Source organism: Bufo gargarizans, chromosome 6, assembly GCF_014858855.1.
Source record: "Bufo gargarizans isolate SCDJY-AF-19 chromosome 6, ASM1485885v1, whole genome shotgun sequence".
In the NCBI taxonomy this organism is placed as follows: Eukaryota; Metazoa; Chordata; class Amphibia; order Anura; family Bufonidae; genus Bufo; species Bufo gargarizans.
In genome coordinates this window covers 225776441-225792429 of record NC_058085.1, presented here as the reverse complement: position 1 = coordinate 225792429, position 15989 = coordinate 225776441, and the positions used below count along the sequence as shown (strand labels likewise).

The 15989-nt window shown below is 44.0% G+C and overlaps 1 protein-coding gene across 13 annotated transcripts in view; it reads right to left on the bottom strand.

Moving 5' to 3' along the window:
• LOC122940978 overlaps positions 1-15989 on the bottom strand; it is a 171025-nt gene that overhangs the window by 32927 nt on the left and 122109 nt on the right. The window contains exon 1 of one of the 13 annotated variants that reach the window (XM_044297939.1): positions 11368-11426. The exons of the other annotated variants lie outside the window; for them this stretch is intronic. The gene's annotated coding sequence lies outside the window, so the exon portion shown is untranslated. Of the gene's footprint in view, positions 1-11367; positions 11427-15989 lie in introns of those variants that run through there. 13 annotated transcript variants of the gene reach the window in all.

The following is a 15989-nucleotide window of genomic DNA, read 5'->3' as shown; positions in this document are numbered from 1 at the left end:
ATATATATATATATATATATATATATATATATATATATATATATATAATTAGCCCCCTCTGTTTTAGGGCTCATGCACACGACCGTATACCCTCCGAGACATACGGTCTGTGAGCGTGCCATATGTCCCGGAGCGGCATACATCGTATGCACGGAAGCACACAGCATCATAGGTTGTTATGATGCTGTGCGCATCGAGCCGCCCACTGGGCTATTGTCCCACACTCATAATATCATGAGTGCGGGACAATAACCCCGCGGGCGGCCCGATGCACACAGCATCATAGTAACCTAAGATGCTATGCGCTCCAGTGCGCACGATGTATGCCGCTCACGGACCGTATGTCTCGGAGGGCATACGGTCGTGTGCATGAGCCCTTATTAGTATATAATAGGCCATTCTGTAATTATTAGTATATATAAAAGCCCCCTCTGTATTATAATCATGGTGGTCTGATCTCCAGGTCTCCCACCAATCAGTAGATTGAGATCCTGCTTTCCTGCAAGTCATACACCCCAATTTTTGGTTTACAAAGACACAATAACCCCTACAGTACATACATAGGCTATGCTGAACACTGCATCTTGTCCTGTTCACATGAAAAAGTACAGATCTAGCGATATGTACAGTACATTGATGAAGGGGATGCAGTGTCCCATGGCCCCTTCAGTGTGATGATCAGCAGAGGCACTGTACCTCCACTTATCAAATAATTGGAAATTGATATGCTGCACAGGCAGCAAGATGATAAGTTGAGGTGATCACTCCCTGAGTTCAGATAATGTAGTAGATAGATAGAAAGATCATTATTGTGATGTTAATTATGCAACAAAGCTTTATTTGGAATAAAGACCAAACAGCAAGCAATAACATAATAAAATAATAATAAAAACAGGGTGGCCAGCCACTGAGCAAAGTATAAGCATGTAGAGGAACTCTGCTGCATCACACTAAGATCTGGGTCAATCCTGTCCCATCCAGCCTATTACCATCTGTCTACTGCTTCATCTGTCATCCAGGCAGCTGCCCAAATCCAGACCCTTCATTTAACATCTCTCTAGACGTATCCTCTTCCTTGGGCTTGTATGACATCACAACCTAGCAGGACTGAAAGCAGTGGCCTTTCCTAAGCCATGGCCGGTGGACTCGCTACCTCTGCCCGAAAGAAAACAGCATGCCTTATCTTCCCAGGCACCACCTAACCCCACATTCAAGCACCTGAAGGAAGGGCAAGGGCCCGAAACGCATTATATGGTTCTTTAACCCATTCCCGACATCTGACAATGTACAGCAGGGGTCCAGAATACGCCGGAATCAGTGAATACACCAATGCAGACGCTTTAACTCTTTGCATGCCACGCCACGACGGCATGTACGGTGTCACAGGTTAAGGGGAAGGGAAAACACCAAATACACACCGCAACGAATAGACAACAATCTAGGCATCAAAAGCTAAGGAAGAGCGATGGCGACATGGAAATACTCATACACCGGATACCTAAAACCCTGCTAAAACTGACGAGCCCTAGGATAGGTAGCAGGGGATAAGACAGAATGAAGGAACATGCATCTCCCTGAGGCCTAGAAACAACACACACCAGATAATAAGAAACGGCGAAGGCAACAAGTACTTAGCTTAGAGATGTATAGAGAAGCAGGAGATCCAAACCAGCACTAGCAACGCCAAAACAGAAACTATCCACTGCAGGGTCAGCAGTGTGAGGCGGATCTAAATAGAGCCTCATCACTGATAACGAGCGGCACCTGATTAGAGGTGAGATCCTGTCAAACAACATACATACAGGAAAACAGAGACCTGTCAGATAGCCTCATGTGCAGCAAGTCTATCCGATCTTCTCACCACTCACAGGAGGGACCATGACGGTACCCCCCTTCTACGGGTGGCCTCCGGACACCAAGGACCGACTTTATCAGGATGCGCCTTGTGAAAGGCCCTCACAAGGCGACTGGCATTAACATTGGTCGCAGGAACCCACATTCTTTCCTCTGGACCATAACCCTTTCAGTGCACGAGGTACTGAAGAGATCCACAAAGAATACGTGAGTTCACTATCCTGGCAATCTGAAACTCAAGATTACCATCCACCATGACGGTTCAGCAGATTCAACATATCTTTTCAGCAATGACTTGTGAAACATTATGAATCTTCAAAGCCTGCGGGAGCTCAAGACAAAAAGCAACCGGATTAATAATGGCAGAGATCTTGTATGGCCCAATAAATCTTGGCCCCAACTTCCAAGAGGGTACCTTTAACCTTTGGACAGCCACACAGAATCACCCACTCTCCGGTCTGGACCACTCGCACATCTCTTGTCAGCCATACGTTTACACTTTTTGCCCATTTTATTTAAATTATTTTGAATGGTCCGCCAAATAGATGACAATGAAGAGGAGAATCTTTCCTCTTCAGGTATACCAGACGTCTCAGTACCAAGAAATGTGTCAAACTGTGGCTGGAACCCATATGCACCAAAAAACTGTGACTTATCAGTGGACTCCTGTCTACGGTTATTTATGGCAAACTCTGCCAACGACAAAAATGAAGACCACTCCTCTTGATTCTCAGAGACAAAACATCTCAAATAAGTCTCCAGATTCTGGTTAGTGCGCTCAGTCTGCCCGTTCGACTGAGGATGAAAGGCCGAAAAGAAGACCCCCAGACAAGTACATAACGCCTTCCAGAATCTGGAAACAAATTGAGTCCCTCTATCAGAAACCACATCAGAGGGAATGCCGTGTAGTTTCACGATTTTAAATCGACAAACACTTGAGCAAGAGTTTTGGCATTAGGTAAACCTGATAATGGTTTAAAGTGCACCATCTTGCTGAAGCGGTCAAAGACCAACAGAATCACAGTTTTCACAGAAGAATTAGGCAAATCTGTGACAAACAACTTCCCTGGAGGACAGGAATCTGGTTTCTCTCCCTGGGCCTCCAACGCCTCAAGTTCAGGATAAAGGGCGGATACAACTGCCCCTTCAGCCAATATCTGAGCAGGATCCTTCGAATCACGCCCCCCCCACCCCTCGGGAAAGCTATGCGAGAAAACATCCGTTTTTTTTTTTATATAATCCCAGGACGATGCGTAACAATGAAATTAAATCTAGTAAAAAAAAAAAAAAAAAAAAAAAAAAAAAAAACACAACGGCCATCTGACCTGCCTTGGTTTCAGACATTTAGCAGACTGCAAGTAGGTCAGATTTTTGTGATCAGTAATTACCGTAACGGGATGAATCGCTCCTTCCAATCAATGACACCACTCTTCAAAAGCCAATTTAATGGCCAACAATTCTCTATTACCTACATCATAATTTATTTCGGCAGAAGAGTTTTTTTTTTTTTTTTTTTTTTTTAAAAAAAAGCACAAGGGCGCCATTTACTAGAAGAACCCTGCGACAAAGAAGCCTGCCGCCATTGGTGATTTGGATGGTCTAATATGACCTTTAGCCAAACTCTCGGTGATATACTGTCGCATGGCTACTCTTTCGGGTTCAGAAAGATTATACAACCAAGACTTTGGCAATCTATCTCTGGTAATAAGGTTGACAGGGCAATCATACTCCTGATGAGGAGGCAACTCCTGGTCTCCACCCATCAGAAAAATCTGAAAGGAAAGGAGGTAACATTTTAGTAGTTACAACAAAAAGCGACGTGCTATGACAGTTGTCAAGGCAGAAATCACTCCAAATCGAGAATCCGTCTGGCTTGCCAATCGATAGGGTTATGTTTGGTTAACCATGGTATACCTAACACCAGAGGAGCAGGCAAACCCTCCAGCACAAAACATTAAATAGATTCAATATGAGAATCTCCCACCTTTAGGCAAATGACCGTTTGAGACAGACACTTTTGAGAGAGAGGGGCGGAACCAATTGCAAACACAGAAATATTTTAGTCTAATGTGATTTTTGTCAAACCATGCATACGGACAGACTGGCCATCCACCAAGTTAACCCCTGCCCCACTGTCAATAAATACTTCCATTTTCACAGTTTTGGAATCTAGCGCCACCTTGGCAGGCAGAAGAAATCGGGTACTACCGGTAAAAGAAAAGTACATTCTCAACTTCCCCATCCACACAACGAAGAGTGAGAAGAGGACTAGACACATTAGGACTTTTTTTTCCCTGTTCACTTTGATGCTTAACAGAAGGACATACATTAACAAAATGTCCTCCTTGACCACAGAAAAAGCAAAGTCTTTTCTTCACCCTAAAGTTTTTATCACCTGGTCCAGGTGTGACCTGACCCAATTGCATTGGCTCATCACCAGACACAAACTCGAGTGTCTCTTTACCCAGAGTGTCAGAAGAGACCACTTCCCTGCATGACAATACGTCCTGAGCAAGAGGAACTTTAGATCTCTCCCTCAGGCGTCTATCAATACGCACCGCCAGAGACATGGCCGCCTTCAATGATTGGATTTGCGTGAAATGCCAAGGTGTCCTTCAGGTTCTCAGACAGTCCTTGACTAAATTGACTATGGAGAGCTTGGTCATTCCACTCCGTATCAGTTGCCCACCTCCTAAATTCAGAGCAATAGGACTCAGCTGAACGCTCTCCCTGCCACAAGCAATGCAACTTAGATTCGGCCAGGGAAACGCGATCTGGGTCATCGTAGATAAGTCCCAGAGCTCTGCAAAATTCATCTACCGACCAGAGGGATTGTGAACCAGTCGGCAAAGAGAAAGCCCAAGACCGAGCGTCACCTTTCAGCAACAAAATAATAATCCCCACTCTGACTCTCGTCTCCAGAAGAGACAGGATGCAGTCTGAAACATAATTTGCACGATTTCCTGAACTGAACAAAGTTGTCATTTTCCCCGGAAAACCTATCCGGGAGAGCTTTGGTTCAGGGCAGACCTGGTTCCCCCTGCCGGAACCCACCGCCTGTGGTCTCTGAAACAGTGCAACGGCAGTGCGGAGGTCAGCCACCTCCAAAGACAGCCGCTGCATACGATCGACCAGTGCAAAAACAGTATCCATAGGTACACTGATAAAACAAAGCATAACGGTGTGGTGGTTGATAATGTCACAGGTGAAGGGGAAGGGAAAACACAAATACACACCACAACAAAAAGACAACAGTCTAGGCCTCAAAAGCTAAGGAAGAGGGATGGTGACCTCCTAGTAATCCCTAGGCATTTCCCCAACTCCTGCCAGTATGAGCAGATCCTGATGGTGGAAATACTCATACACGGATACCTAAAGCCCTGCTAAAACTGATGAGCCCTAGGATAGGTAGCAGGGTATGAGACAGCTGGTTCCTTCCAGAATGAAGGAACCTGCATCTCCCTGAGGCCTAGAAACAAAACACACCAGATAAGAAACAGCAAAGGCAACAAGCACTTAGCTTAGAGATGGAGAGTATGGAGAAGCAGGAGATCCAAGACAAAATGAGCACTATCAACTGCATGGTTAGCAGTGTGAGGCAGGTCTAAATAGAACCTCATCACTGATAACGTGCGGCACCTGAGAAGAGGTGAGATCCTGCCAAACAACATACATAGATGAAAACAGAGAGACCTTTCAGATAGCCTCACGTCGTGCAGCAAGTCTATCCAATCTTCTCACCTCTCTCACAGGAGGGACCGTGACATACGGGCTGTGTGTAGGGAGGGAGCTCCCTCTCTGTCCCCATCGGGTCCCTGCCCTGCAGTGATGGGCACCGGCTGGGAAAGCAGCCCAATGCCTTCCATAGGAATCAGGGCTCGTCTTCTATGGACGCCTGTGAGAGGCAGACTGTCAGTGTATTACGCTGGTAATACACTGACAGTCAATGCATTACAATACACATGTATTGTCCCCACAGTGGGACAAAAATAAAGAGTAAAAAAAAATAAAAATAAAAAAAAAAAAAAGGTTTTCATAATAACCCCCCCACACCTTTCACATAATAAACACATACAACATTGTAAAAACAAACAAAAAAAAAACCAGACATTAGATATCTTCGTGTCCGTAATGACCAGCTCTATAAAAATATCACATGAGCTACCACGCACCAAAATAGCAATTTTTTGCGTCACTTTGCCTTACAAAAGATGTAGTAGCAAGCGATCAAAAAAGTTAAATGTATCCCAAAATGGTACCACTGAAAACATCACCTCATTCTGCAAAAAATGAGCCCCTGTATAAGATGTTTAACACAAAAATAGAAAAACATGGGTCTCAGAAAATGCCAACACAAAAACACCATAAAAAAATAAATAAAATAAAAAATGCTTGTATTGTGTAAGATTGCAAACAAAAATGTAAAAAAAATAAAAAAAAATAGACATATTAGGTATTGCTGCTTCCATATTGATCTGCTATATAAAAATATGTAATAGTTTACCCCTTCAGGTGAATGCTGGGGGAAAAAAAAAAAAAAAAGGCAAAAGTCGCCTTACACAAAGCGTAATAGTGAGCAGTAGGGCTGCACGACAGATCGCAAAATTAATCGAATCGCGATAATCGGCAAATGCGATATGGCGATTTGGCCGACCCGAAAATGCCCCCTTTATATTTGAAGGGGCCCCGCGCACATAACTGGCTTTGTGTGTAAAGTATTTTACTAGTGTGTGAAACAAGCTCTCCGATTGATAACAGGTCCAGCCTCTGTACTCACTGTCATGATGAATGCACTGCAGCGAGCGGCAGCGAGTAACGCTCCTGCTTCCTGAAGTGGGAGGAGCGTTACTAAGTGACGTCAGTCACGCGCCGGCCGGCCAGCTCGCTGCAGTGCATTCATAGTGACAGTCAGTACAGAGGCTGGACCTGTTATCAATAGGAGATAGATTGTTTTACACACTAGTAAAATACTTTACACACAAATCCAGTTATGTGCGCAGTCTAGGACACATAGTGCCCTCAGATGCTATATGTCTTATGCTGGCCCCCCTCATGGCCCTATGTGTCATAGCACACATCCCCTATAACAGCGTCCTCCACAGATCCACCCCATAGCAGCGCCCTCCACAGATCCACTCCATAGCAGCGCCCTCCACAGATCCAGCCCATAACAGTGCCCTCCACAGATCCAGCCCATAACAGCGCCCTCCACAGATCCAGCCCATAGCGCCCTCCACAGATCCAGCCCATAACAGCGCCCTCCACAGATCCAGCCCATAACAGCGCCCTCCACAGATCCAGCCCATAACAGCGCCCTCCACAGATCCAGCCCATAACAGCGCCCTCCACAGATCCAGCCCATAACAGCGCCCTCCACAGATCCACTCCATAACAGCGCGTCATCCACAAATCCACTCCATAACAGCGCGTCATCCACAAATCCCCCATAACAGCGCGTCATCCACAAATCCCCCATAACAGCGCGTCATCCACAAATCCCCCATAACTGTCATACCCAGCTGCGTCAGCGGCTCATATGGGAAAATCCAAGCAAATAGACCTCTAGCACAATTCCCTTAAAATATTGCATATAGTTTTCGCAATTTTTAGGGCCCTAATCGCAATCGCACAAAATTCCCATATCGTGCAGCCCTAGTGAGCAGTAATAAAAAAATGGAAAAAAAAAAAAAAAAAAAACACACACTATTTTTCGCCCTATAAGAAGCACCGGCCCATAAGACGCACCTACGTTTTTGAGGAGGAAAATAAGATTTTTTTTTTATTTATTTTTTTACCAAAAGGTTTGCTTTTGGTGGGTTTTGAACTAATGGTGGTCTGTGCATGACACTACTATGGGGGATCTGTGGATGGCACTGTTATGGGGGGGTCTGTGGATGGCACTGTTATGGGGGGGGGGATCTGTGAATGGCACTGTTATGGGGGGGGGATCTGTGGATGGCACTGTTATGGGGGGGGAGGTGTGGATGGCACTTATGGGGGGGATCTGAGGGGGGCACTGTTATGGGGGGTCATCTGTGGATGGCACTGTTATGGGGGGGAGGAAGTGTGGATGGCACTGTTATGGGGGGGAGGAAGTGTGGATGGCACTATTTTTGGGGGAAGGATCTGAGGATGGCACTGTTATGGGGGTGATCTGTGCAAGGCACTGTTATGGGGGGGGGGATCTGTGGAAGGCACTGTTATGGGGGGGGGGGGGGGATCTGTGGAAGGCCCTGTTATGGGGGGGGGGGTCTGTGGAAGGCCCTGTTATGGGGGGGGGGGGGGAGATCTGTGGAAGGCCCTGTTATGGGGGGGGGGGAATCTGTGGAAGGCCCTGTTGTGGGGAGGGAATCTATGGATGGCACTGTTATGGGGGGGGGGGGATCTGTAGATCGCACTCCTATATATGTGTCACCCACAGATCCCCCACCCCATAACCGTGCCATCCAAATATCGCCCACCCCATAATAGTGGCATCCACACCACTAATAAACCGGAGGTAAACATGTGGGAGGGGCCGGTGCGGTCACTGTACTCCAGCCCAGCCGCTCACTAACTGCTTTATTGCCTAAACCTTTTATAATAACAACTTTAATTGAAGTTCCGATCCCCAGCCCCATCTGTACTACTTACTAAATGTCCTGTAGCAGGCAGAGCAGGGGGGCCGGCTGGCCATAACTCACTGATGTCACATGCCTGCGTCGCCTTTCTTTATCCTGCTTCCCAAAAAGCGATCAAAAAGCTGTATGTACCTCATAATAGAACCAATGATAAAGCTCCATTGAGAGAAAAATAAAATGTATGGTTGTAATGGCTGTACTGGTCTCCAGAGGCTGATCAATAGCAACATGGCGCCTGTAAGCCATTCCACCAAAATCTGTCCTCCAAAAACTATATGGAGCTCCTTCTCTTCTGATCCGTTCAGTGTGCCCAAACAACAATTTACAACTACATATGGGGTGTTGCCGTGTTAAGGAGAATATGTTTTTTTTTTTTAAACTTGTTTTATTCAACAAATAAATAAAAGCATGTTAAACGATTGGTGTACATAAATTGCATTGCAGAGTAACAGACTGTACATCTTGGCATGACAGTTGTTAACCAATATAAGTATTCCACTGTACTGTAGTTACAAAAAACAAAACATAAAAAAAGGGAAAAGAAAAGAGAACAAAGCTCTGTGGATATGCATATTCAGGGACATTAGTGCCTAGAAGATCATGCGACAGTGAGAGAACGCATTGGACACTGTAAACAGAGAAGAACACCACGATCCCCAGATCTTGCCAAATTTGGATTCACAACCCCTATATTTGTAAACGATGTGTTCATATGGAATTATGGCATTTATCAACGCCTTCCATTGGTTGATGGACGGGCATCCATCTTCCATTAATCTTAAAGCGACTGCTTTACGCGCAAAATATAGTGACTCCCGTAAAAATATTCGAATGTAGTGGGAATACATGGTATCATCTAGTATACCAAAGATACATATTTTAGGATGGGCATTGAGTGGGAGAATAATCAGAAAATAATTGCGCAAGCTCTGCCCAGAGCGCTCTAATATTAGGACAGGCCCATATCAAGTGCCAGAAGTTTGCACCATCTCTGGCAAAGCGATGACACCTGGTATGAGACCATCGACCCATTTTATGTAGTCTTGCTGGGGATAGGTAACTCTGGTGGACAATGTATAGTTGAACAAACATGTTGATTGATTGCTGGGGATGCATATAAAAAGGTCAGATGTCATCTGACAGATCAGGGATCATGGCCTTCCACTTTCCAATATCATCAGCTGTGTCAGCTGCATCAGAGTATTAAGCAGGTGAGTATATAAATATGGAGATAACACCTCAGGGGCCCTGAGATCGGAGAACTCCAATGAGGGGGTAGTTGGAGATATATATTATATATATATATATATATATATATATATATATATATATATATATATATATATATTATATATACACACACTGATGGACCAAATAATTGAGCATTTCGTGCATGTCTAATCTGCAAGTAGTGGTAATATGCCTTACAAGTCAGTTGGTACTGCGTTTGAAAGTACAGTACAGACCAAAAGGACTCACCTTTGGACACACCTTCTCATTCAAAGAGTTTTCTTTATTTTCATGACTATGAAAATTGTAGATTCACACTGAAGGCATCAAAACTATGAATTAACACATGTGGAATTATATACATAACAAAAAAGTGTGAAATAACTGAAAATATGTCATATTCTAGGTTCTTCTAAGTAGCCACCTTTTGCTTTGATTACTGCTTTGCACATTCTTGGCATTCTCTTGATGAGCTTCAAGAGGTAGTCATCTGAAATGGTCTTCCAACAGTCTTGAAGGAGTTCCCAGAGATGCTTAGCACTTGTTGGCCCTTTTGCCTTCACTCTGCTGTCCAGCTCACCCCAAACCATCTCGATTGGGTTCAAGTCCGGTGACTGTGGAAGCCAGGTCATCTGGCGCAGCACCCCATCACTCTCCTTCATGGTCAAATACCATGAAGGCCTGATTCACACAGTCTCCTCTTAACAGTCGTTCTAGAGATGTGTCTGCTGCTAGAACTCTGTGTGGCATTGACCTGGTCTCTAATCTGAGCTGCTGTTAACCTGCGATTTCTGAGGCTGGTGACTCGGATGAACTTATCCTCTGCAGCAGAGGTGACTCTTGGTCCTCCTTTCCTGGGGTGGTCCGCATGTGAGCCAGTTTCTTTGTAGCGCTTGATGGTTTTTGTGACTGCACTTGGGGACACTTTCAAAGTTTTCCCAATTTTTCAAACTGACTGACCTTAATTTCTTAAAGTAATGATGGCCACTCGTTTTTCTTTACTTAGCTGCTTTTTTCTTGCCATAATACAAATTCTAACAGTCTATTCAGTAGGACTATCAGTTGTGTATCCACCTGGTCCCAACCCCATTTATAAGGCAAGAAATCCCACTTATTAAACCTGACAGGGCACACCTGTGAAGTGAACACCATTTCAGTTGGCTACCTCTTGAAGCTCATCAAGAGAATGCCAAGAGTGTGCAAAGCAGTAATCCAAGCAAAAGGTGGCTACTTTGAAGAACCTAGATTATGACATATTTTCAGTTGTTTCACACTTTTTTGTTATGTATATAATTCCACATGTGTTAATTCATAGTTTTGATGCCTTCAGTGTGAATCTACAATTTTCATAGTCATGAAAATAAAGAAAACTCTTTGAATGAGAAGGCGTGTCCAAACTTTTGGTCTGTACTGTATCTAAATGGGCGAACCACATTGTCTTGATATATAGTCAGATCCATAAATATTGGGATATTGACAATTCTAAAATTTTTGGCTATATACACCACCACAATGGATCTGAAATAAAACAAACAAGACTGTCACCTTTAATTTGACGGTGTTTACATCCAAATCAGGTGAACGGTGTAGGAATTACAACAGTTTGGAAAAGTGCCTCCCACTTGTTAAGGGACCAAAAGTAATAGCACAATTGGTTTCTCACCTGTTCCATGGCCAGGTGTGTGTTATTCCCTCATTATCCCAATTACAATGAGCAGATAAAAGGTCCAGAGTTCATTTCAAGTGTGCTATTTGCATTTGGAATCTGTTTCCGTCAACCCTCAAGATGAGATCCAAAGAGCTGTCACTATCAGTGACGCCAGTCATCATTAGGCTGAAAAAACAAAAGAAACCTATCAGAGAGATGGCAAAAACATTAGGCGTGGCCAAAACAACTGTTTGGAAAATTCTTAAAAAGAAGGAATGCAGCGGTGAGCTCAGCAACACCAAAAGACCCAGAAAGGATTTGCAACCAAGTATTAAAAAGTGATAGTTTGATTTATGATCATTATTCTGTCCCATTACTTTTGGTCCCTTAACAAGTGGGAGGCACATATGCAAACTGTTGTAATTCCTACACCGTTCACCTGATTTTATGTAAATACCTTAAAATTAAAGCCGACAGTCTGCAGTTAAAGCACATTTCAAATCCATTGTGGTGGTACATAGAGCCAAAAATGTTAGAATTGTATTGATGTCCCAATATTTAGGGACCTGACTGTACATCAGGGATGTCAAACTGCGGCCCTCCAGCTGTTGCAAAACTACAACTCCCAGCATGCCCGGATAGCCTACAGGTATCAGCCTACAGCAGGGCATTGTGGGAGTTGTAGTTTTGCAACAGCTGGAGGGCCGCAGTTTTACATCCCTGCTGTACATCCTTAATGCAACATATATTGCGCGACTTCCAGTATTGGAGTCAGGGAAGGTCGACAGAGTCGGAAACATAGGTTTATCCTAAAAGAGGTAAATCATTTATCACATCATTGAAAGCATGTACTTCCCATCCATAGGAGTGCCATACAGGTATGGACAGCCACAAAGGAAGTACTTTCCGAGAAACAGTTGTGGCTTTTCCAATACTCGTCAAAGAGACCTTGGATTTAGGTAGAACGCTAGATGAGCCCCTGGGTTTGGCAGCTGTTTATATCGCGTGAGCCAAGCCTTCAAGTAATGTAGCTGACCCACCAAATAGTAAAAGTAGAAATCAGGTAGAGACATACCACCACAATATCTTGGGCGACAAAGGGTAGAAACCGCGTTTAGGCCTCGTACATCCCCAAATCAAAAGGTAATAGGAGAGAGTTGAGCTCTTGGGGATGAAGTATGGAGAGCATTCCCAAAAAAAAAAAATAATAATAATAAATAATATATATATATATATATATATATATATATATATATATATATATATATAGATAGAGAAAAGGAAAGTCCGCAGCACTCCTTTAAGTAAAAAAGTGTAATTTATTCACACATGTCATGTGGTCTGACATGTGTGAATAAATTACACTTTTTTACTTAAAGGAGTGCTGCGGACTTTCCTTTTCTACTGAATTTGTCCCATATCGAGGGACCACCGCGGGCACCTGCACAGCTATATTTGCACTGAAGGGAGTGCTGCCTGAATCTTTCCATGGATATATATATTTTTTTATTTTTTTATTTATTTATTAGGGGAAGAAGAGCCCCAAATCCGGAATTAGTCTTTTTGCAGTAAGTTAGAATGGGATGCACATTCGTAGAATGGAAAGTATCAGAGTCTGTGGAAATAATAATGCCCAGGTATTCAAGGTGGGGGATCATTGGTAACCCATTAATAGATCCAGTCCATTCTGAATCAAATAATGGAAAAAGGGAGGAAATCATCCAATTGATACACAACCCCGAGTATCAGCCAAAATCATTGAGGATTGCCATGGCTTGGGGGAGCATAACTTCCACAGGAGACATAAACAGTACCATATCATTGGCATACAATCCGACCCTATCCCCAGGGGGGACAAAGGGAATCCCTGCCGTAATCCCCTGGCCAGACTGAAATAGGCGGAGGTGATGCCATTAACAAACACGTTCGATCTGGGGCTCCCGTAGAGAATAGATACCCACTTGATAAAGGCTGGCCTGAAACCAAAGTGTCTAAGTGTACCCAGTAGATAAAGCCACTTAACTTAGTAAAAGGCCTTAGCCACATAGAGGGACACCGTAGCCCACCGCTGTTGCTGTTTAATCCCTATCTGGGTGATCACCTGTACGCACCTGAACATTTTCAGTTGTGGATTTGCCCGGCATGAATCAGGATTGATCCGAATGAAAAATCTTATAAGATTCTTCTTACAAGAATCTTATAATTAAGATTCAGCAGGGTAATCGGCAGTACAACCGACATTCTAATGGGTTCTTGTCAGGTTTGAGAATGATCACAATTGTGGCATCATATAAAGATGGTGGTAATGTGTCGGTGGAAAAGGCTACCGTGTACATTTTCTAAAAGCTAGTCTGAGTATTTAGCATAGACTTCACATTAGACGCCTGGGCCTGGGGACTTCCCATTAGCCAGGGAGGCAACAGCAGCAGCAGCTGCTGCTGCTATCTCCTCACTAGAAATGGGGGAGTCCAATAAGGTAGAGTAAAGTTGGGGACAGTTGAGGAATCTCTAGGTCAAGAAGATAGAGATCTATTTCCTTGGGGATCGTATGCACATGGGACTGATATAGTTCCTGGTAGAAGTCCTGGAAGCGGTGGGCTACCGCTGTTGCCTCTAGCAACAGGGTACTGTCCTTTGACAGAGTATGCAAGACTGCTGGAGACCTCTGGTTCTGGTGTACCAAGTGCGCCAACAGTTTACTAGATTGATTACCCACCTCAAAGTAAGTCTGCTTAGTAAAGAAGAGTTTGCGCTGTGCCTTCTCTTTCAAGAAGGAAAGGTATTGATGACCCCTGGAGAGCCACTCTTGTTTCCTTGAATCTGTGGGGTTGGCAACATAAGCAGCTTCTAAGCGAGTGCATTTTCTAGTCAGCTCAGCCTCTTGACAAGCAGTGGCTCGTTTGACATATGATATAGAGGATTTCAGGCAGCCCCTGAGGTATGCTTTCAGGGTTTCCCATAACAATAATGGATTCCCGAGAGACTCATGGTCTGTTAGAAATATACACAGTTGTTCAGGTCATTAGATGTCAGGAGTGTAAGCCAGAACAGGTGTATTCTCATACAGGCATTCAGGTGGTCCACTGAGATAGAAATAGTTAGCTGTATGGGTGAATGGTCAGATACTCCCCTCACCCCATAGTCAATAGCTGATATTTTAGCATACAACATAGGATTGCCTAGAGCATAGTCAATGTGGGATAGTGACTGATGGGTGGGAGAGTGACAAGAGTAGATTGCAGAAGTAGGATGTCTATGTCCCCGTATATCGACCCATCCAACCTCCTGAAGTAATTCGGCAAGTGAGGTGGGTGCATGAGAGCTACTTCCTGGATTACTAATTGGGGTGAATTTATCTCCCGAGGGGTCCAATAACATATATTACAGCATTACATATTCGTCACCTATGCATAAAAACATAGCTTGAGGAAAGGCGGCAGCAAAAGCCACAGCCTGATGCAGTACAGTCACTGTTGCAGGAGGGGGGACATAGATACCCATTATAACATATAATATAAAGTTGATATATGACGCCACGAAAATATAAAACAACCCTCTAGATCAATAACCAGGTTGTCTACCTCCCACCTCACAGATTTATGGATCATAAGGGAGACGCCTCTGTAAAAGGCTGTATGACATGAATCCCGTGCCTATTGGACCCATGGCCTCTGTAGTCTGCTAGTGTGATCAGGGATTAGATAAGTTTCTTGGAGACATAGGCTATAAGGGTTGAATCTCTGAATCCCTGCGAACACCATTGCCCTTTTCCTCAGGTTCCCCAAGCCTCTATCGTTACAAGACATCAGCTTTAAATCAGTCATATTGATTGCCTAAGTATAGTATAAAAAGATCGGGCCCAAAAGTGGGGGATAGAGTGATGGAGCTATTCCTGACCGGGGTATAGTTTGACATTGTGACTAGACATGTGCCTGAGTGCCAAAATGTAGCAAAAGCATAGCAAGCTTTCTAATCAAGTGTACACCTAACAGTGCATGTAGCACCCACATAACCCTAAAAGGGGTGCATAGTAGGTAAAATGTTGACACAAGTATAAATAAAAAGAAAGAAAAATAGCCATGTAAACAAACAATGGAAACTGTTCAGAACAAACCATGCAGTGGTTGTGGCTAATGTAACAGGGAGTGCTGGTGACTGGTTTCACCACTTGCACTAGTCATGCCACGTGAATTTAATAAAAGTATAAATCTCAACTTAACATGAGAACAGATGCCGCCATGTCGAGAATAAATCAACATAATACTCTGTAGCATTGAGGCCTTGATATCGGCAATTAAATAAGTGTAGAGGGAGAAGGAAAGATTAAAAGGAGAAAAAATAAATAAAAAGGTGGGGGGAGATAGGAGGAGAGCATTGCAAGTAAAGATGAGAAGGCCAATATAAGAAGGGCTCACGTATCAATGAGGCAGTAAGATGAAGGAGTACCAAGACACCAAGGCGACGGTCCATAGGGTAATAACTGGGGTCTGGCAGGTCTTCCCTTGCCGTCAATCCAGGCACTGGCTTCGGCAGAAGCAGTGAAGAATCTAGTTGTCTCCCCATCTACTACCAGCAATCTAGCAGGGTACGCCATGGAATAGGACATATTCATCTCTTTTTAACCGTTGTGAAAGTTG